At 46.3% G+C, this 20869-nt stretch overlaps 1 long non-coding RNA gene across 1 annotated transcript; it reads left to right on the top strand.

Annotated features, from left to right (window-relative positions):
* Window positions 1–904: 904 nt before the first annotated feature.
* On the top strand, window positions 905–16496 carry LOC309346237. Its single transcript, XR_014158509.1, has 2 exons — window positions 905–973; window positions 16276–16496. It is a non-coding gene; the product is annotated as an uncharacterized lncRNA (long non-coding RNA).
* The last annotated feature ends 4373 nt before the right edge of the window (window positions 16497–20869 follow it).

Below are 20869 nucleotides of genomic sequence, written 5' to 3'. Positions count from 1 at the left end.
TTCTGCTGGCAGGCCCGGTTGGGAGTTGTAGTCCAAAGCCCATTGAGGGGGGCTGGTCCTGGAGGTGGTTTTCAGGTTGGAACGATGTTTTGACCCCTTGCCCAAAGGAGATGCCACAAAGTGTGTGTGTGTCGGGAGGGTGTCTTTTCAGTGCCGGGATACAAGGTGCTCTCTTGACCCGGGAGCCCCATCCCTCTGCCCCACCCCTAGAAAAGGGGGTTTTCCCCTCATCCTCTCCTTGCAGGACCCCCTTTTCCTTCCTCTTTGCTCAGAGAGTCGGAACCAACTCTCTCTCAAGGGACCCTGGAGCCAAACACTTGCAGAGTTTTCCTTCTCAAGCCAAGGGTGGGAAGGAAGACATTCTTGTTGCTCTTGAGATGGACAGAAATCTGTTCCCCGTGGAAGGAGAAGCTTGCAAGGCCCCCAAAGTCCCCCGATAGAGCAGCTCTGCACCTGTGCCACGCCCGGGGCTCCTCCGCAGGGAGAGAGGAACCAGCAAAAGGGTTAAGGGGCACCAAGCTGGCTTCCTAGAGAGGAATAAAGGGAGGAGGCTCCCCAGAGCACAAGCTCCGCCCCCATCAGGGCTTTTGTCTCTCTGCTCCTTCTGGGATCCGGTGAGTGGCCTTGGGGAAATGGGGGGTCCCAGGGCTGCAGGGGAGGGTCCCCCAAAGAAGACCCCTCTGGGGCCCTGGCTCCTGAGAGAGAGAGAGAGAAGGGAGCAGGGCCAGCTCCGCTTTGCAAGGGCTCAGAAGAACAGCCATGAGGGCCAGGGAGTCATGATGAGGGACCCCCAAAGTCATCTAGCACATCCCCAGCCAGGCAGGAATCTTCTGCCCAGCCTGGGGCTTGAACCCAGGGGTCTGAGATCCAAAGAGACTCATGCTCTACCCACTGAGCTCTCCTGCCTTGCCAGAGGGTGAGGGGGCTTTCGTTTCCTCTGCAGGAGCTGCCTCAGTTTCCCTTCTGGCATCTGGTGAGTTTCCTCTCTTTTCTGCCCTAGGGTGCAGTGGGGAGAAGTGGGGCGAGGTGTCCCAGGGCTGCAGGAGACGGATCCATGGGGACTCTGCTCAGCTCCTGCAAGGGGATCCCCAAGCCAGGGCTAAGAGGTTCTGCCCCCCTTCCTCTCTGCAAAGCCAGGGAAGCTGCAAGTAACAGGAGGTCTGCAACTCTTGTCTTGCTCCTTTGGGGAGGGGTCACTGAGTCAGGAAGAAAAGGGCCTGCAAAGGAACCCTGATGGGACTGAAGAATCAGCCCAGGTGGCAGCCAGATGGAAACATCTGGAGGCAGAAATAAAAACTTGGCCTCTGTGCTAAACAAAGTCCTTCCATCTCCCAGTGCACAGTTAGGCCCATGGAACTCCCTGCCACAGGAGGAAGAGATGGCTTGAGAAGAGGATGAGACCCATTCAGGGAGGAGCAGAGGGCTAGCGGTGGCTCCAGGTCCCCCAGTTGGAGGCAGCCATGCTTCTGAAGGGGGAGAGAGTTGCCCTCAGAACAGAGACAGAAGTCTGTCTTCAGAATATGGGAATATAGTGCTTGAACTCCGAGTCTGGGCTGTGATTCGGACTCATCCATGCTGGCCCAGGGAACATTTCTCTTGGACTCCCTTGGACTCCAGAGAGAGGCCTCTGGGTAAGGAGGATGGAGTTTTTTCTCTGTTTCGTCACATTTTGTGGATTTTGAAACTAATCTGTGAATTCTTTTCATCTTGTTGGAGAATTCACAGGGGACCCAGAGCCCAGAGAAATGGGTACAAACGTCCACATTTGTATGTCAAATGGGTACAAACGTCCACATTTAGGTGGCAACTCCTACTTGGTTGAAGGCGCACAGGATGCCATGGACTGGGGGACACAGAGGAATGGTGGGAGGAACCGCCAAGGAAGGAGGGTTGAAGGCTCAAATAGGCTTCTTTCTAAGCAGTTCACACCCCATACCAAAGAGTGGCCAGGATTCACCCCATCAGTCCCACAATGGGGCTTTCCCCCTCTCATTCCCCTGCGCACCTTGGAGATGTCTATAGAGCTTCAGGAGGGTCCTCCCTGTCGCGAAATCTTTGCCGCGCTTTAGCAGAAATGCTAAAGTTCCAGGTTCTTCAGTGCAGTATATTTATTGTGAGCTCTCTATATACAAATATCTACAGGCTATAATACAGGAGCAGTTCATACAGTCAAACCGAGTACCTGGAAGACTCTCTCTCTCTGACCACACTCCTCTGCACCACCCCCTTACTTCTGGACAGGTTTCCCTTTTAAACCAAGGACAGCCAATCAACTGACAGCATTCTGACCCTGCACTTGCATAGAAAGTATTGCAGGCCGATTGCATCAGCCAGTTGCATCAGCTAGCAGACTCAAGCCTGCAGACTTAGTATCTCACACAGCATTCTGGGATCCCAACACTCCCCACCCGGCAAGAACAGCACAGAGGGACAGAAGAAGGGATCCTTCCATGTGGCAAACAGGAATGTTTGTGCACAGGATTTGAGGAATGATTTGAAGAACACCAGCTTCTTAATGCCCCTCATTAAAATACACAACGAATAATTCCATTAAAACATCAAAATATGCATCCATAAAATGTGCAGAAAAAGAATCCAATTAATACAGAACATCAATGAAGAGGCAGAAAACAACAAAGTGTAACAGTTCACCGTTTTCTTTTAGGGTCCAGTGTGCTTTGAAGATGTAGCCTTCCATTTCACAGGTGTGGAATGGGCATTGCTGGATCCTGACCAGAGAGCCCTCCATAAGGAAGTCATGGAGGAGAATCGGGGGATCTCGGACGCTCTCAGAAAGGTTAAATATTATGCCTATCCCCCTCCAAGATGGCCCCCTTTTGCTCTTGAAGGGCTGGCCTGTCTGCAGCCCCCACAGCCTCAGGGCCCCTTCACGGGGGCAGAAGCAGAGGAAGGTCCTCAGGAAAGCAGCCATGGCTCTGGCCAAATGCACAGGAGGAGGAGGAGCGCTGACCCAAATTATGATTTATTCCTGCAATACCTCCTTCACGCCATGACTGGTCTAAGTCCTTTCAGGGCGCCCTTGGCATCAAAATGAAAGCCTATCTGGTGCCCGGAGGGCCTGGCGAGGAAAAGGCCCGCCAGGGGGATGTCGTTGCAGAGCCTCTCCCCCTCTGGGCCTTTCCTGCTTGGTTTTTAGCCAAGAGAAAGCTTGCTCTTCTTGTCTCCTCTTCCCCCCTCAGTGACTGTACAGCTCTGCTGCAGTCCCTTCCCAGATACAGAGAGTGATCTGGGGTGTCGTGGAATCCTAGAACTGGAGAATTCTGCTGGTCTGCCCAGAACTCATTGCACTGGGTTCAATGGAACTTCTTCCCTGGTAGTTCCTCTGGGGATCTCCGTTTGACCGAGCTGATAAAGCTCGATCTTCCGGAATCGCCTCCACGTGATTGACGACCTGAGCATCCGATAAGGCTCCAGGCACATTCCCCATTCAGCAGAGTTTCCAGTACAGGGAAGAGACGAGAGGTTTTGGCTACATTGCTAGGAGTTTTATTATCTAGCTACACAGACAGAAAAATACATCCTCTCTCTGTGAGAGCAGAGAGCAACTGAACAACAAAGGAACAAAGGAACAGGAATCCGTCTCCCGTGAGACTTCCAACAGTATGGAATGTGTGGAATGTAGAGAGAGTCTTGTGACTCCAAAGCACTGCTCAGTGGCAAACAGGAATGGCAAGAATTTTCTCCTCACTTACAGGAACATTGGGAAGACAAGCTGACCTTGTTGTGAGCCAGGTGTCCTAGAGAGACAGTGGGGAAAAGGGAGGTCCCACTCTGAAAGGCCCATGGAATCAAAGGGAGGCTGGGGAGGAGAACAGGTCCTCTCAGGAGTGGCTTCCGAGTGCCATGATGCGCTGGGGCAGGGCAGGGACAAATGCAGAGGGGCACTGCTTGCCAATCCAATTCCCCGAAATTCATCACCCATCCTGAGACCCTCAGAAGAAGATTCAGGAAGGGCCTGGGCCCCTGACCAGCTACGTGGCTGGATGGTCCTTTCCACCATTCAAGAGGCGAGTCCCTCCATCCGACCAGGGAGGGTGTTGCTTTACTTGCCAACAAACAGGACACACACGCCTGTTTGTTGCCATCTGGCTGCAAGAAGCTCAGGGGAAGTGGATGGTTGGGGCACCTAGGAGAATATCCTACACTGCATCTAGGAGAATATCCTACGCTGCATCAAGGATTCCCTGCCTGAGCCACTTCAGGTTGTGGCGGATGTTCTCCTGGAGACACCTAGCTTGGTTGTCCTAGGAGATTTTAGCATCCATGCCGACATGACCTTACAAGGGGCCGCTCGGGACTTCGTGGAAAGCATGGCCTCCATGGGGCTGTCCCTGAATAAGTCTGGCCCAACCCATAGCCGCGGACATGCCTTGGACCTGGTGTTTACCTCTATGGATGTTGGTGATCTGACACTAAGTTATTAAACCGCTTCTTAAAAAACCATCTTTAGACGCGGCCACTATGGCCAACTATCGCTCAGTCTCAAATCTTCCATTCGTGGGCAAGGTGATTGAGCGAGTGGTTGCCGAACAACTCCAGGCACACCTGGAAGAAGCGGACCATTTGGATCCCTTCCAGTCGGAATTCAGGCCTCATCATGGGACTGAAACTGCCTTGGTCACACTGGTTGATGATCTTCGGCGGGCTAGGGACAAAGGTGAGAGCTGTGTCCTAGTTCTGCTGGATCTCTCAGCAGCTTTTGACACCATCGACCATAACATCCTTCTGGACCGTCTAGAGGGGCTGGGAGCTGGGGGCACTGTTATACGGTATTTCCGCTCCTTCCTCCTGGGCCGTGTTCAGAAAGTGGTGGTGGGGGATGAGTGTTCAGACCCCTGGGCTCTCACTTGTGGAGTGCCTCAGGGTTCTGTCCTCTCCCCCAGGCTTTTCAACATTTACATGCAGCCGCTGGGAGAGATCATCAGGAGGTTTGGGCTGGGTGTTCATCAGTATGCGGATGATACCCAGCTCTACCTCTCTTTCAAATCAGAACCAGTGAAGGCGGTGAAGGTCCTGTGTGAGTGTCTGGAGGCGGTTGGAGGATGGATGGCGGCTAACAAATTGAGACTGAATCCTGACAAGACAGAAGCACTGTTTTGGGGGGACAGGAGACGGGCAGGTGTGGAGGATTCCCTGGTCCTGAATGGGGCAACTGTGCCCCTGAAGGACTGGGTGCACAGCCTGGGAGTCATTTTGGACTCACAGCTGTCCATGGAGGCACAGGTGAAATCTGTGTCCAGGGCAGCTGTTTACCAGCTCCATCTGGTACGCAGGATGAGACCCTATCTGCCTGCAGACTGCCTCGCCAGAGTGGTGCATGCTCTGGTTATCTCCCGCTTGGACTACTGCAATGTGCTCTATGTGGGGCTACCTTTGAAGGTGACCCGGAAACTACAACTAATCCAGAATGTGGCAGCCAGACTGGTGACTGGGAGCGGCCACCGAGACCATATAACACCAGTCTGGAAAGACCTACATTGGCTCCCAGTACGTTTCCGAGCACAATTCAGAGTGTTGGTGCTGACCTTTAAAGCTCTTAATGGCCTCGGTCCAGTATATCTGAAGGAGCGTCTCCACCCCCATCATTCTACCCGGATGCTGAGGTCCAGCGCCGAGGGCCTTCTGGCAGTTCCCTCCCTGCGAGAAGCCAAGTTACAGGCAACCAAGCAAAGGGCCTTCTCGGTAGTGGCACCCGCCCTGTGGAATGGCCTCCCACCAGATGTCAAAGAGAAAAATAACTACCAAACTTTTAGAAGACATCTGAAGGCAGCCCTGTTTAGGGAAGCTTTAAATATTTGATGTATTACAGTATTTTAATATTTTTTGGGAAGCCACCCAGAGTAGCTGGGGAGGCCCAGTCAGATGGGCGGGGGTATAAATAATAAATTATTATTATTATTACACCCAAAGACACCCCATGTGGTTTAACGGACAGACTAAGAGCCCTGGAGCTGGAGGAGGGAGACCTGGGCCCATTTGACCCCATGGCTAAGAGCTTTGGAGGGAGGTGGGGAAGATGGGGAGTGAGAGGAGCTGGTTCTGGGTGGAAACATCCACTCTGAGGAAAAGATCCCCAGCTAGAGAAAGGAGTCTCTGAGCTTAGTGGGAAGGACAGTGTGTGGTGTCCTGGGAGAGTAAATCAGGCCAGGAAGGAACTGGGAGGCTGAGCCAGGAGAAGGAGGAGCTGGAAAGAGACCGGCTGCTGAGCTCTCATCCCAGTCAGGAGGGGAGAGATCCTTCTAGAAAGAGAAGACTCCCAAACCAGAGATCCCTTGGGTCTTTGGCTTGGAGTCCCTCGGGAGTAGGGTAACTGGCAGAAAGTGCCACCTTGTTAAGAGCCAAAGTCTTAAGTGTGAAACAACTGAGAAAACCTTGAAGGGAAATAACATTGTAAACTGAGGTATCCTAAGTTTTATCCACTCGTGTCAAAAACCTCCTTGTTAAATAAAATCGTTAATGTTTATTTGAACAATTCTTGCCTGCGACTCCCAATTAGTAAGTTTTACCTCATGCAAGTCCCCCACAAGATAATCTGAGGTAGTTGGAGGGCATTTGTGGGAATTGTGTTCTGTGAGGTGGGCGCACTATATTTAAGAGAGAGAAGACGGGCCCAAGGGTGCCGGGGAGGGGGAAAGAGCCCCTGCGTCTTCGCATATTAATTGGGGGCAGAGGTGGGATATGAAGTTAAAACCCACACAGATCCCATTTAGTTTTGAGCGGACTGGCAGACTTAAACATTCATGAGGAAAACTGGGTGCTGCCCTTACGCTCACAGATACGTGGAATTTTGAGTGAAATATACTCAGATCTCAGAGAGGATGAAACCTCTGATTCCCTCACATTTAAGGAGAGAGTGAAAGTGCGCTTTGGACTGACTGCAGAACAAAGCCAAAAAGCCTTTGGTGAAATTAAAAGGAAACCAGGAGAGACTTAGGCCCAACTGGGCAGCCGAATTGACCAAGCTCTGGACAGACGGGAGGAAAGTTAGATGAGCTCAAACAGCTCATCCGTTTAGAGCCATGTTTTCAAGAGGTTCCTGCTCATTTAGGTTGAAAACAGTAACGGAAGTCTCTACCTTGGGAGAGGAAATCCAAGGAGACTCAGGGGGAGCAGTAATACTCAGTCCCTTCCAGAAAAAGGAACCCAGGGAGGAAACGACAAGCCTGAAGGGCGGGCCCAAGGGTGCCGGGGGGGAAAGAGCCGTGATACGAAGTAAAATCCCACACAGAAACAAACCCAGAGACACAGAACAAGCAGTTTAAGAAAGGAGTGAAGTTCTTTGATTAAAGAGAGAAAAAATTCCTGTCAGAAAATGACCAGCAAGCGCCAAGCCAAAGAGGCTCAGGATGACCCAGCTGCTGCGTCTGAGGAGAATCCTAATATATTGAATTAGAGATGATGAGGCTAAGATTGGAATTGTCTAAGGTTGAAGCAGAGAAAGAGAGAGAAGAGGCCAGAATGGCAGCTGCCCTTCATCTAGCAGAGATACAGGCTGAGAGAGAGAGAGAGAGAGAGAGAGAGAGAGAGAGAGAGAGAGAGAGAGAGGAGCCCAAGAAGAAAGAGACAGGGAGGCCAAGATGGCCCATGAAAAAGAGAGGTTTCCTTTCAAAATGGAGGAGATTAAGGCGAGGGCAGAACTGCCACAAGCAATGTTGGGGGTGGAGCAAATGTAAAGTATGTACAGTGGTAAAGTATGGTAAAGTGGTAAAATGTACAGTGGTAAATGTAAAGTATGTACAGTGGTACCTCGGGTTACAGACGCTTCAGGTTACAGACTCCACTAATCCAGAAATAGTACCTCGGGTTAAGAACTTTGCTTCAGGATGAGAACAGAAATCATGTTCCGGCGGCACATGAACCGTTTCGGGAGGCCCCAGAACAGTTTCAGCTTACAAATGGACCTCCAGAGCGAATTAAGTACTTAACCCGAGGTACCACTGTAAAAGGTGGTGGTGTGCAGGCCTAATGGTCAAAGCTTCAAAACGAGGCAAGTCAAATATTTCGGTCCCGTCCCAAGGGGTGGAAATATACAACATGCTTGGAGCAAGGCAAAGGTCCTTCAAGAGGGGCCTAGACCCTCCACAAAAAGAGAAAGAAGAGCTTTTCTGGGGGGAGTGGGATATTGTCCTCCATTTCTTCCTCCTTTTAGCCCCCATGCTGCTCCTTGACATGACTGGGTGAAGAAAGACCAGCCAGACAAGAGCATTTGGAGGGACCAGTGCCAGGCAGCGTTGGGACATTTAGAAACAGCCCTAGATCCAGGGTCAGCAAGCTTTTCCAGCCGGGGGCCGGTCCACCGTCCCTCAGACCTTGTGGGGGGCCGGACTATATTTTTTGGGGGGATGAACGAATTCCTATGCCCCACAAATAACCCAGAGATGCATTTTAAGTAACAGGACACATTCTACTCATGTAAAAACACGCTGATTCCCGGACCGTCCGGGGGCCAGATTGAGAAGGCAATTGGGCCACATCCGGCCCCCGGACCCTAGGTTGCCTCCCCTGGCCTAGATGGACTTTGGGGTCCCTTCCAACTTTAGGATTCTGTTCTTCATTTTGTTTTTTGTTTTTTAATGAATATTTATTGGCATTTTCAAAAACCACACAAAAACAAAAATAGACAAAAAATAACAAAAATCCAAAAATCCAAAACTTAAAAAACAATTAAAAACACATAAAATTTCAGTTACTTATTTTCATTTAACTTGTTTCTCAGACCTCCTCACACCTCCCCTTCTTGTATTCCAATTTAAATTATTAACTCAGCAAATCCTTATTACTTATTTCTCAACTTTAATTTAATAATTTATTTTAGCATGTTGTTATTTTACTTTTCCTCTTCTTCCATTTCCTCAATTTATTTTTGCAAACCTTATTTTCATTTAATTTAAACCATTTTGAAAGCCAATTTTAACTTATCCAAACTTAAACTTCAATACTTATACATCATTACTCATTCTTAAACATTTTTCCTAAAGTCGACAAAAATTTCCCTTCCATGACTTTCCCAATTTCCATACAGATAGCAGAACAAAATAAAAACAAAGCAAGTTATAATTATATACCCTTCAAGTCAAGTTTTATTGCGGCAAAAGCCAGTGACACAGAACACCACAAGATCAAACAAAAGGAAATCAACAACAGCATCAAGAAGAAGAAAAAAAGAAAATTATTACACAAGGGAACTTCGCAGTGTGCCATTCAACAAAAGAGATTTACGCTTCCTGATTGCTAAAGTGCAAAATTTGGCCACCTTATATGATATTGAGCTTGAGGAATCTTCCAGAAGGTATTTTCGTAGAATTTCGGGGAAGGATTCCAAATAATGTTGAAGGGGTATAAATTTTGATAAAAGCGGCAAAATAAGTTGAACTCGTTCTTCACTATAGAATTCGCAAAATAGAAGGATGTGAGTGACAGATTCTACCTTATTAGACATACAGGGGCAGAGACGCGCATGCATTGGTACCCGCGTAAATTTGCCGTACAGCACTGCTGAGGGCATTGTCTCAAAGCGGGCTCTGGAGAAAGCCCATCTATAAGCTTCGTTAGTGATGTTAGTTAAGTAAGGGGCAGCTGAAAAATTAGACCAAGCTTTTAAAGATCTATACGTCTCCGGGAGTAGGGCGTCTTCTTGTTGTAATTCGACATCGTAGAGTCTCTGAGTGATAATTACTTTTGCCTTGTTCAGAGTTCCAGTAAGAAGATTTTCAGGGTTTAGGCCAATTTGTTTGATCTTGTTAGTTATTTGCATAAGCCAAGGAGGATAGGGAACTGCGGCCAGGAAGTAAGGTAACAGTCCCTTAGGATTGTAATGGATTTTCAGCCAGAGGGATATTGCTTGCTCCCAGACTTTTAATTCCACTCTGGGCAGTCCTGCCTCTTGCCTTAAGACCGCATTAGGTGTACACTTTGGGGTAGCAAATAATGATCTTAAGATTTTTGATTGTACTGTTTCAAGGGTCTTAAGGTTGGTAGAAGGGCTAATTTGAGAGCCATACAGGAGTTGGGCTAACGATTTTGCCTGGAAAACTTTAAGGGCCATCGGGAGGAAGCCAGCTCCTTTCCTTCTGAATAATCTAAGGATGGCATTTGCACTTCTTCCTGCTGATATAGCTGATGTGGTCAGGTGTGTTGACAATTTGGCATTATAAGAGAAAGTAATGCCTAGGTATTGGAAGATCTTAGTCTGTTCAATGGCGTTTCCCTTTACGCTCCAATTATCTTTCCTGAAGGAGCGGTTAAAATGTACAGTTTTGGTTTTGGCAAAGTTAATTGTTAACAGCTCAGTGTTACATTGGTCACTAAACTTTCCTAGGGCACATTTCAGACCCACTTTGGTTTGAGAGAGAAGAACAGCGTCATCCGCATACATTAAAACTGGTACTTTTCTGCCGTTAGAGAACACGGGGGGATGGGTTTCGATTTCATGGCAACATGTGACCAGGGAGTTAACATAGATGTTAAATAAAAATGGGGCTAATAGACATCCTTGTCTGACTCCTCTTTGGACTGGGATTTCTCTAGAGAGTCTGCCGTCCTGTGCGACTCTTATCTGGAGGGTATTGTTCTCATGAAGCTTAATCATCAGAAGTAATAACCTTCTGTTAATACCCATATTGGCCAATTTGGCCCAGAGCCTACCCCTGGATACAGAATCAAATGCTGCCTTTAGGTCCACAAAGGCCGCATACAATGACTTTTTCCAATGTTTCACATACTTATAGACAAAATAATCTAACACTAAGCAGTGATCAATGGTGGAACGTCCAGATGTAAATCCTGCTTGTTCAATTTCTAGCAAATCATTATGGTCTAACCATTCACACAATTTTAGGCATAGGTGTTTTGCATAAAGTTTGCAGATCACATTCAGAAGACTAATTGGTCTATAATTAGATGGATCAGAGGGGTTGCCCTTTTTAAATATAGGAACAATTATAGCCAGTCCCCAATCTTTAGGGATTTCGGTTGTCTTATCTATATATGAGAATAGATTTGCAAGAACCAGGGCCCACCAGTTTATTTGCGCTTTCAGAAGTTCAGCAACAATGAAATCACTTCCTGGGGCTTTGCCAGATTTCATTTGCAGAATTAACGAAGTGATTTCAGTTTCAGATGTTGGGGGCCATGGGGTATCATTATCTAAAGGGATGTTAAGTAGCGCAGGAGGTCGATGTTCCCTAAACAGCACTTTATAGTGCTCTTCCCATAAATTTGCAGGGATTATTGTGCCCTCGTTAGGAGCTTTGGTTTGACTGGAGATAATTTTCCAGAAGCTGGTATTGTCTTTTTCTATTGATGCTTTTATGAGGGCCTGCCAGATGAGAGAGTCTGCGGTTCTTTTTTTGGTTTTTAGTAACTCTTTGTAGTTCTTTTTTTTAAGTTGTAACTCTAATTTAGTAGTAGGGTTAGGATTTTGCTGGAAGACCTTAAAGCATTCCCTGAGAATAAGTTTTGCCTGGGTGCATTCGCGGTCAAACCATTTCTTGTTGGTAGGGAATTCATTGTGGCTAGATCTCCTGAGTCTTGACAATAACGGTTGGAGTTTTCGGATTAGTGTATTATAATGGTCAATTGGGGAGGTCTCTTCAATATCGTTGGAGGTCAGATCAGCCCAGAGGAGTTGACCTTCCATTGATTGTGTCCAAATGCTAAAGTTGTTATTAACATAAGGGGACCATTTAATTCTGGATCTGCCTATTTGTTGTAAAACATTAGGAACAGATGTCTGTGGGGCGAGCCCACATCTAGAGGGTTCCCAAAATTCAGTCCTTTTAAGATTTAGGGGTAAATGGTCACTTTCGGTTCTTATATCTACAGTAAATTCAATATGTTCATCAAAGAGTTCTTGGGAGACAAGAATGTAGACAATAACAGAATGTCTTAAGCCTGACCAATAAGTAAATTGGCCAGGGCAGTCTCCCGAGGAGAGGCCGTTTAAAATAACAAGGTTTAATCTAAGTGCCATTAGAAAAAGACATGTACCAGCAAAGTTGGTGACTGGGTCACGTGAATGACGTCTAAATAGGGGCCAATGTTCATCATTAGCATTTAGGGGACCCATTCCACTTTCGTTGATTAGCTGTTCGTCTGAATGGCCTAACCTTGCATTAAAGTCCCCACCAATAATTAAGGAGGCAGAGGGAAACTTATTTGAGACAAGGAGAATGCAGTCTTCCAGTTCATTCCAGATGTTTTTAAGATCAGTTTGTTTCATAAGTGGGTGGATATAAACATTGATGCATATGATCTTAAAGTGGGTAGAGAATATTTTGACAGCCAAAATCCATTTTTTATCGATTTTCAATTGGGTAGGGTGGGTTCCTAGGTCTGTCGATACGAAGGTGCTCAGACCACCCGCCGGTCTTCCGCCTTTTGTGCCGATTGAGGCACAGGAGTGGAAAGCAAAATAATTGTGTAGATCAAAAGGATTTTGCATCCAGGTTTCTTGGAGCAGGATGATCTTGAACTGTGATACGTAGGTTAGAACGTCTTTGTCCATTGTTTTCGATTGCCATCCAGCAACATTCCAGGATAGTAATAGAGGTGGGAGTCATTTTGTCTCTTCAATAGCATCAAGGACTTTCCCGGAGTCGTGGAAGATGCATCCATTGGATGGTAAAGTCTCCGGTAATGTGATTAGGGGCGCCACAGAGATTTCAGCGTGGATTTCAGTTGGGCAGAGTAGGGGTGTGTGCTCTGACGTGACCTGAGGAGTTTCATATCCCGTTTTTCGCTCCAAGTTAGGTGGAGTATTTGCCTCATTTGTGGGCGCTAGGACTTCAGAGTTGCGAAGATAGAGTAGTAACTCATCTAGTCTGTCCATTATCTCTGTTTGTTCGGCTTTTGGCAGATGGGAGAAGGAAATAAGTAACTCCTGCTCCATCGAATTCTCTAGATGAGTAGCCTTTGATAGGAGGGGAGTGGGGGTCTCTGTCCAACTAATTAAGTCTGAGGGTGGAGATGTAGAGCTCGTAGTAGGTGGGGTGCCCTCATTTTTAATTGCTTTCCTTTTAGCTGGAGAGTAGGGTAGAAGAGGGCAAATCTTAGTGTTGATAAAGACTCTTGTGATAAAAATTCCATAGTTAGTCAGGTAGCTTCGTAGGGACATCATATAGGTTGGAAACTTTTTAGATTCGAAGGTGAGCAGTATCCTCTGCATGTGTGGCTTGCTGTAAATGTGGACAGTGGATTTCAGATCGATGGAAAGAGGATTTACACCGAAAAGTTCAGCTAGATGCCTTCTTGCGACATGTGTGGACGACCAGTTAACAACCTGACCTTTGAAGGGGAGGATAATTAAACAGAGTCTAGTGGCTTGCAGTGAGAGATTATAGGAAGATATGGTGTGTAGTTCTTCCATAGTTTGCTCATTTTCAAATTTGGAGTCAGTCTGCGAAGGTGAGCGCAGTAGGACAGGTGCTCTGAGTGTTGGTTCGGCCCTATCCTCCGGTGAAGCATCTACGGGTCTGACATTAGCTTTTGGGGATACAAAGGATACAATCTTCTCTAGGGAGCCTTTGATTTCTCTTATATATACCCTTTGGATTCCCAGACTCCACCCACCCCTTTCCCGGTTTCAGTCCCCAACAAGTGTCCATCAGTCTCAATATACTGTTTAGCCTGGAGATCTCACATCCGAGGCTCTTAAATCTCTTTCAGTTCCTCTCTGCCGGTCTTTTTGATAGTCCTTAATGTTAAACCCCAAATCTCGGAGAGGCTCCGGCCCAACAGGATCCATGTTTCTTCCAGCCAGACCTCCATACTTAAAAGTAAAGCCTATGGGGTACTCCAAATCTCGTTTCATACTCCTTTCAAGTCCAAATGTCCCCAAAGCTCCAACTTCCACCTTAGTCAAATTTATAATCCTTCGGTCTTCAGATCTCCACATAAGGAGATCTCTCAGTTTTCCGCTCTCCAATTCAGGCCAGACTTTCCACATCAGGTTTTTATTTTCCTTTGTTGTCATCATGTCAGGCCACAAATTGCAGCTCTCCTTTAACATCTGCAAAATTGCAGCTCCTCCTTCCTTTTCTTCAGGGGCAACATATGTCTCCTTCTCCATATTCTCATGGCTCTCAAGTTTCTCTATTTGTCCAATTGAATAGGCTTCCTGCTTCAAATCCTTATCAGATTCCACAATGTTATTTACTGTTAAGTCCAGAGTTGTGACATTTATAGCCAAAACATCGATTTGGCCTTGTAACTTTCCCAAGAGAACAAATGTTCTTTCCAATTCAGCCTGGATTTTCCCTCCTCCAGCCATTCTTGTAATGTCCCTAAACCCCCTCTAGGGGGATTTTGGTTCCTTAATGTACCTTTCAGCTCAAATCCAAAAATCAAGTTACTTTGTATCAGCCCTTCCTTATTTTCAACAAATTGTAACAAATATAACCAGCAGAAGCAACAGAAACAAAGTTCTCTTTTCCTTCTGACAGCTAACTTGACAGCTGTCAAACTCTTCAATACTTCATCAACAGGCTCTCTCCTTGGACGCTCCCAGGTCCGGGGGGGTGAAACTTCAGCTCCCAAAGTTAATCTTTTATCCTCCTGTAAAGTTTCTTATAATGTCAAACCATGAAAGTTAAATTCTTTTAGAAAAAAAGAAAGAAAGGATTCTCTTGACCTTAGATAGAAGGCGATTGGGCCACATCCGGCCCCCGGGCCTTAGGTTGCCTCCCCTGGCCTAGATGGACTTTGGGGTCCCTTCCAACTTTAGGATTCTGTTCTTCATTTTGGAAGGCGGACAAGGAGCAAGAGCAACCTGCCGTCACAGAAGGAAGAGGACGGAGTCTTCATCTCCTTGGTTGCCCTTCTCTGGGAGGGTGGGCAGATTGTGAGGAGCAAAAACGAGGAGGACGCGATGATGACTCTCACTTTCAAGACTCCTACTATAGGTAGGCTAGAGAAGCTGTGAGATGTTTTGCTGGGGGGGGGGGTGCAGGAGAAGAGAAGAGGAACGCAAGTCTTCCACCCCCAGTTATGTCTCCTCCAGAACGTCTGGCCAGAGACATTTTGACCAAGAAATCCACCTGGACAGAAATTTTACCCCTGAAAAAGAGGACGTGTCCTGGGAAAAGAGGACACATGGCAACCCTTCTTCTCTGGCGTCCCTCGTAGCCGAGTAAGACTGTCTTCCCTAAACCCGGTTTCAACCATGGGGCCCTCAGTGACTGTGGGGGCCAATTCTGGATCCAGGCGTCTTCCTTGCTGGGTTGAAGGAGCTGTGAGGAGCGTCCACACGGGTCTGGCACCCGGGGTTGGCAAGCCAAGTCTAAATCCAATTCCAATGTATTTTACGGGGCTTGGGCACCCACAAACTTCTAACAATGTCACAGGAGGGGGAATAAAAGGCTTCCTAGGAAAATCCCCTTGGCTGCTCCTGTGCTGTTTCAAATGTGGCTTCACTAACAGAGAAGAACATAGGATATTTATGGCTGAAATACAGACACAAAGCAAATGATGCTACTATACAGATGCCCCCCCCCAGAAGTGGAATACATACATTTGTATCCAATGTCTATGAAGCATGTCTCCCCACTCCACCTGCTCTTTCTGCCCCCCCCACCCCCTGGGACCCTCTCTTCAAAATGTTACAACGATATAGCAATGCATGAAAACATCAAATCCGAAATGCAGAGGAGGAAAAGGGTGTTTCTATTCCATTTTGTAATTTCTCTATGACACGAGGTTCTCTTGGGGGCCATCCTTAAAAGTAGCATCTTTCTGCTCTTGGCTGCTGTTACAGATCTGACTGAGGCTTCTCTAGCTGTGACTGAATTCCACCCGAGAATACCTTTTGCATGTGGCAAATTTTCCTCACAAGGAAGCTGCTTCAGCCCTGACCAATCTGCTTGTCCTTTCAGTTAGCCAACTTTATGGTATAAATCCAAAGGTGTTTGCATTGTATAAACTACAAGGTATAAACTTCTTATGTTAAGGTATAAACTTCTTATGGACAGCCAAAGGGCAACTGTTAGTAGCCGTGTGCGCTGTTACTGGAATTTTTATAATGTTTTTTGGGGGGAAGTTGTTTCCAGTGAAACAGGACACTGCACCCCAAGACCACCCCACAAACCACCATTCAGTTTTGAATTGGAAATTTAAGAAAAAGGAGAGCACCTTTTACCACATGTGGTGGAATTATAAAAAGATAAAGACTTATGGGAAATGATATATAATGAATTTTTAAAAAAATGTTTAAAATAACTTTTGTCAAAAGACCACAAGCCTTTCTCTTGGGAATTTTAGGTGCAGACATACCAAAGGAATTGAGAAGACTGTTCATGTACGCAACTACAGCTGCAAGGATGCTGTTTGCCCAGCGATGGAAAGAGGAGGAGATGCTGACAAAGGCAGACTGGCAGATGAAACTAGTAGAATATGGAGAGATGGCAAGGCTGGCAGGGAAAATCAGAAACCAGGAGGATGAAAAATTCAGTGGGGAATGGGACAAATACAGACTGTACGTACTTAAAAGAACACAGTAATCACTCAAGCTCTTTGGCAGGTCTCAGTATTAACTCCTGCAATGTTACAAAGACTTTGGACATTTTGGAGGACTATAGCGTGGATTAACTATAATATGCAGTTCCTTAGATACACAAAGAACCATGGAGGGGAGGAAGGAAGATTGGGAAGAATCTTGTTTGAGTTCAAAATTTAAATGTGTTAAATGTGAGATTTATTGTGTAAAACCAATAAAAATTATTTAAACAATTATTTTTTTTGTAAATATCCTCATAAAAACCCACCAACCTAGCAGTTTGAAAGCGAGTAGATAAATAGGTACCGCTGCGACGGGAAGGTCAACAGTGTTTCCATGCGCTCTGGCTTCCGTCATGGTGTCCCGTTGCACCAGAAGCGGTTTAGTCCTGCTGGCCACATGACCTGGAAAGCTGCGTTATGGGAATTATAAGGTCTAAGATATAAAATAAATGTTCATAAATATACCAGGCAAACACATACATACACCTATAAACCACCACATACCTGAATCAGTAGGGAGGAAAGTCCTGAAACCATTTTGTCTCTCCCCAATTGACTTCAAATGTTTCTCTGAAAGAACAAAAGAAATGAGAAAACCTCCCCCTTGTCTCTGTGCTCACAAATCCTGTCTTGAGGGGTATCTGTGTCTGAATAGGGTGAGCCTGTGACCTGGATTCAGGAACTGAGTATTTACCATCACAAAAGACTCGCCAGACGGCCCAAGTGATGCAATCCGTGGTCATTTTTGAAGTACGCTAGCAGACAGGATTTTTGCTGTAGTCGGCCTCTTCTGTGATGTATGTATGATGTATTGGGGGGTGGTTGTGGGCTCCAGGCTGGGCAATTTCAAATGCCTATATAAGGGCTTGTGCACCATTGTTCGGGGTCCCTCCTGTGTGTGGCAGTGAGCGCCCTGTTGCCACAGTTAATAAAGATGAGGCTTACTAGCTGCTTTGCTTCTCAATATTCTCTGGTTGGCCTCTGTTATTTTCTCTTACCGATAGGGAACCTACAAAAGGACTTTATATGGCCTCTTGGGTGCCCCATAAGGGAAAAGGAGCAGTTTTTTCTTGCAACAGCTGTCTGTGGACAAACACCAGCTCCCTTGGCCTGAAAGAGGGATGAGCGCTGCAACCCCATAGTCGCCTTGGACTGGACTTAAACGTCCAGGGGTCCTTTACCTTTTTACCTTACATAGTACTCACCTTCCCTTATGCAGCAAAACCTTCATATAAAATCAGCCCTATGTCAGATCGACACCATTCCAACTTCATTTTACTCAGGGAACAAATGGCTCCCAAAGGGGGGATTTGGGAAACAAGAGAGCCATAATCCTGGAAGCCTGAGATCTTGTACTCAGCAGCCTCTTGAACAAGAGATAATCGCCTGCCAGACAGGTAGTCGTCCCATGGACAATAGCAGACCATCCAGGAATGGAGTAGGTCCTGGTCAGGGCAAAGAAGTGTGATTACCTGACGGGGAAACCCAGAAACTTGTAGATATTTCCTTTGCATCACTTGTTGGGTGCGAGGTGGAGGGCAAGGGAGGGATGAACTGGTTTCTGCCAAGAAAACACCTCCCTGTTTGTGACATATGCATGATGTATCTAAGATGTCTTCATGATGCTTCACCCGAGGTGTTTATAGGAAAAGGGATTAAAGTACAAGCATCCCTTTCTTTGGGGCTCTTCTTCCTGCTTCTTTCATGCGGTGGGTGGAAGTCCTGTTGCAACGTATTTTAAATAAAGATCAGGCCTACAGGCTGCTGTTTTGCTCCTGTATTCCTGGCTGGTGTCTTTGTTTGACAATCCGTGAGGGGACGCTCATCAGAGTTGCAATGACACCAAACTGGGAAGGGTAGCTAATGTCACAGAAGACAAAATCAGGATTCAACATGAGCTTAACAGGTTGGAGACCTGGGCACAAGCTAACAAAAGGAATTTCAACAGGGACATATGTAAAATTCTGCACTTGGGCAGGAAGAGGCAGGTGCACAAATATAAGATGGGCACCTCAAAGGACATCTAGTCCCACCCCCTGCAGTGCAGGAATCTCAACTCCATGAGAGCTGGCCATCCAACTTCTGCTTAAAAACCTCCTAGGAAGAAGAGGCCACCACCTTCTGACGGAGTCTCTTCCACTGTTGAACTGTTCTTACAGTCAAAGAGATATTTCTGAAGTTTAATAGGAATCTCCATTCCTGTTATCTTTTAACCCACTGGGTCGGATCCCACCCTCCAGAGCAGGAGAAAAGAAGGAGCCCCACCAATTTGCAGCTTGGAGGCACTGGAAGAGGAAGCACTGTGAACCTCTCTACGCATGATGTGAACCACCCTGGCATCCTCAGATCAAGGGCACTGCACAAATTTAATAGCTATAGAAATAAAAAAGTATGTTACCTGCTTGTGTGGTAAGGATTTGCTTCTACACCAGCAGTTTGTTACACATATAAGGGAACATCTGAAATAAAAACACGGAACCAAGAGAATGAGACCAAACTCAGAGTCTTGCAGGGACCCAGTTTATTCAAACTATTGCAGTTGGACAGCCTTGCTATCCAGTTGTTCAGCAGAACAGATAGTCCAAAAAGGCTGCCAGGAGGCACATTAGAAGAAAGCTTATATACACAGCACACAAAGACTCATAAAATGCCACAACACTCTTCCACTTGAATCAAGAAAGGTTACAGGTCATAGGACGTGTGGCTTAATGTGAGTATTGACTCCTCTGAAATTACCTTGGGGTGTCCCAGAGTGCCCAGGTCATTTGGGTCTCATATGTTGACCCTTCATGGATCACTACCTTGCCGTGGTGAAGGGGCTTGAATAACTCAGAGAAGCTAAGGTCTATGCTGTGCAGGTCACAGTGGAGAGTTTTGGCCAAACGTGATCCACCTGGAGCAGGAACCAGCAAGCCACTCCAGTATCCCTGCCACGAAAACTCCATGGACAAAGACAACAGGCATATAAAAGTTATGACGCTGGAAGATGAGCCCCTCAGGTCGGAAGGCGTCCAACATGCTACTGAGGAAGAGCGGAGGACAAGTACAAGTAGATTCAGAGCTGATGAAGTGGCTGGGCCAAAGCCAAAAGGTCACTCAGTTGTAGATATGCCTGGAAGCGAAAGGAAAGTCCAATGCTGTAAAGAAAAATATTGCATAGGAACCTGGAATGTAAGAACCACGAACCTTGGTAAGCTGGATGTGGTCAAAAATGAGATGGCAAGAATAAATATTGACATCCTAGGCATCAGGGAACTAAAATGGACGGGAATGGGCAAATTCAGTTCATATCTACTACTGTGGGCAAGAATCCCGTAAAAGAAATGGAGTGGCCCTCACAGTCAACAAAAGAGTGGCGAAAGCTGTACTGGGATACAATTTCAAAAATGATAGAATGATCTCGATACGAATCCAAGGCAGACCTTTTAACATCACAGTAATCCAAGTTTATGCACCAACCACTGGTGCTGAAGAAACTGAAACTGACCAATTCTATGAAGACTTACAATACCTTCTAGAAATGACACCAAAGAAGGATGTTCTTCTCATTATAGGGGATTGGAATGCTAAAGTAGGGAATCAAGAGATAAAAGGAACAACTGGCAAGTTTGGCCTTGGAGTTCAAAATGAAGCAGGGCAAAGGCTAATAGAGTTCTGTCAAGAGAACAAGCTGGTCATCACAAACACTCTTTTCCAACAACACAAGAGACGACTCTACACATGGACATCACCAGATGGGCAGCATCGAAATCAGATTGATTATATTCTCTGCAGCCAAAGATGGAGAAGCTCTATACAGTCAGCAAAAACAAGACCTGGAGCTGACTGTGGCTCAGATCATCAGCTTCTTATAGCAAAATTCAAGCTTAAACTGAAGAAAGTAGGAAAAACCACTGGGCCGGTAAGATACCATCTAAATCAAATCCCTTATGAATACACAGTGGAAGTGAGGAACAGGTTTAAGGATTTAGATTTGCTGGACAGAGTGCCTGAAGAACTATGGATGGAGGCTCGTAACATTATACAGGAGGCAGCAACTAAAACCATCCCAATGAAAAGGAAATGCAAGAAAGCAAAGTGGCTGTCCAATGAGGCCTTACAAATAGCGGGGGAGAGAAAGCAAGCAAAATGCGAGGGAGATAGTGAAAGATACAGGAAATTGAATGCAGATTTCCAAAAAATAGCAAGGAGAGACAAGAAGGCCTTCTTAAACGAGCAACGCTAAGAAATAGAGGAAAACAATAGAATGGGGAAAACTAGAGATCTGTTCAAGAAAATTGGAGATATGAAAGGAACATTTCGTACCAAGATTACAATAATAAAGGACAAAAATGGAAAGGACCTAACAGAAGCAGAA

This window comes from Podarcis erhardii (genome assembly GCF_964252035.2).
Source record: "Podarcis erhardii genome assembly, chromosome: 7".
Lineage (NCBI taxonomy): Eukaryota > Metazoa > Chordata > Lepidosauria > Squamata > Lacertidae > Podarcis > Podarcis erhardii.
This window is presented reverse-complemented; position numbering and strand designations above follow the sequence as displayed.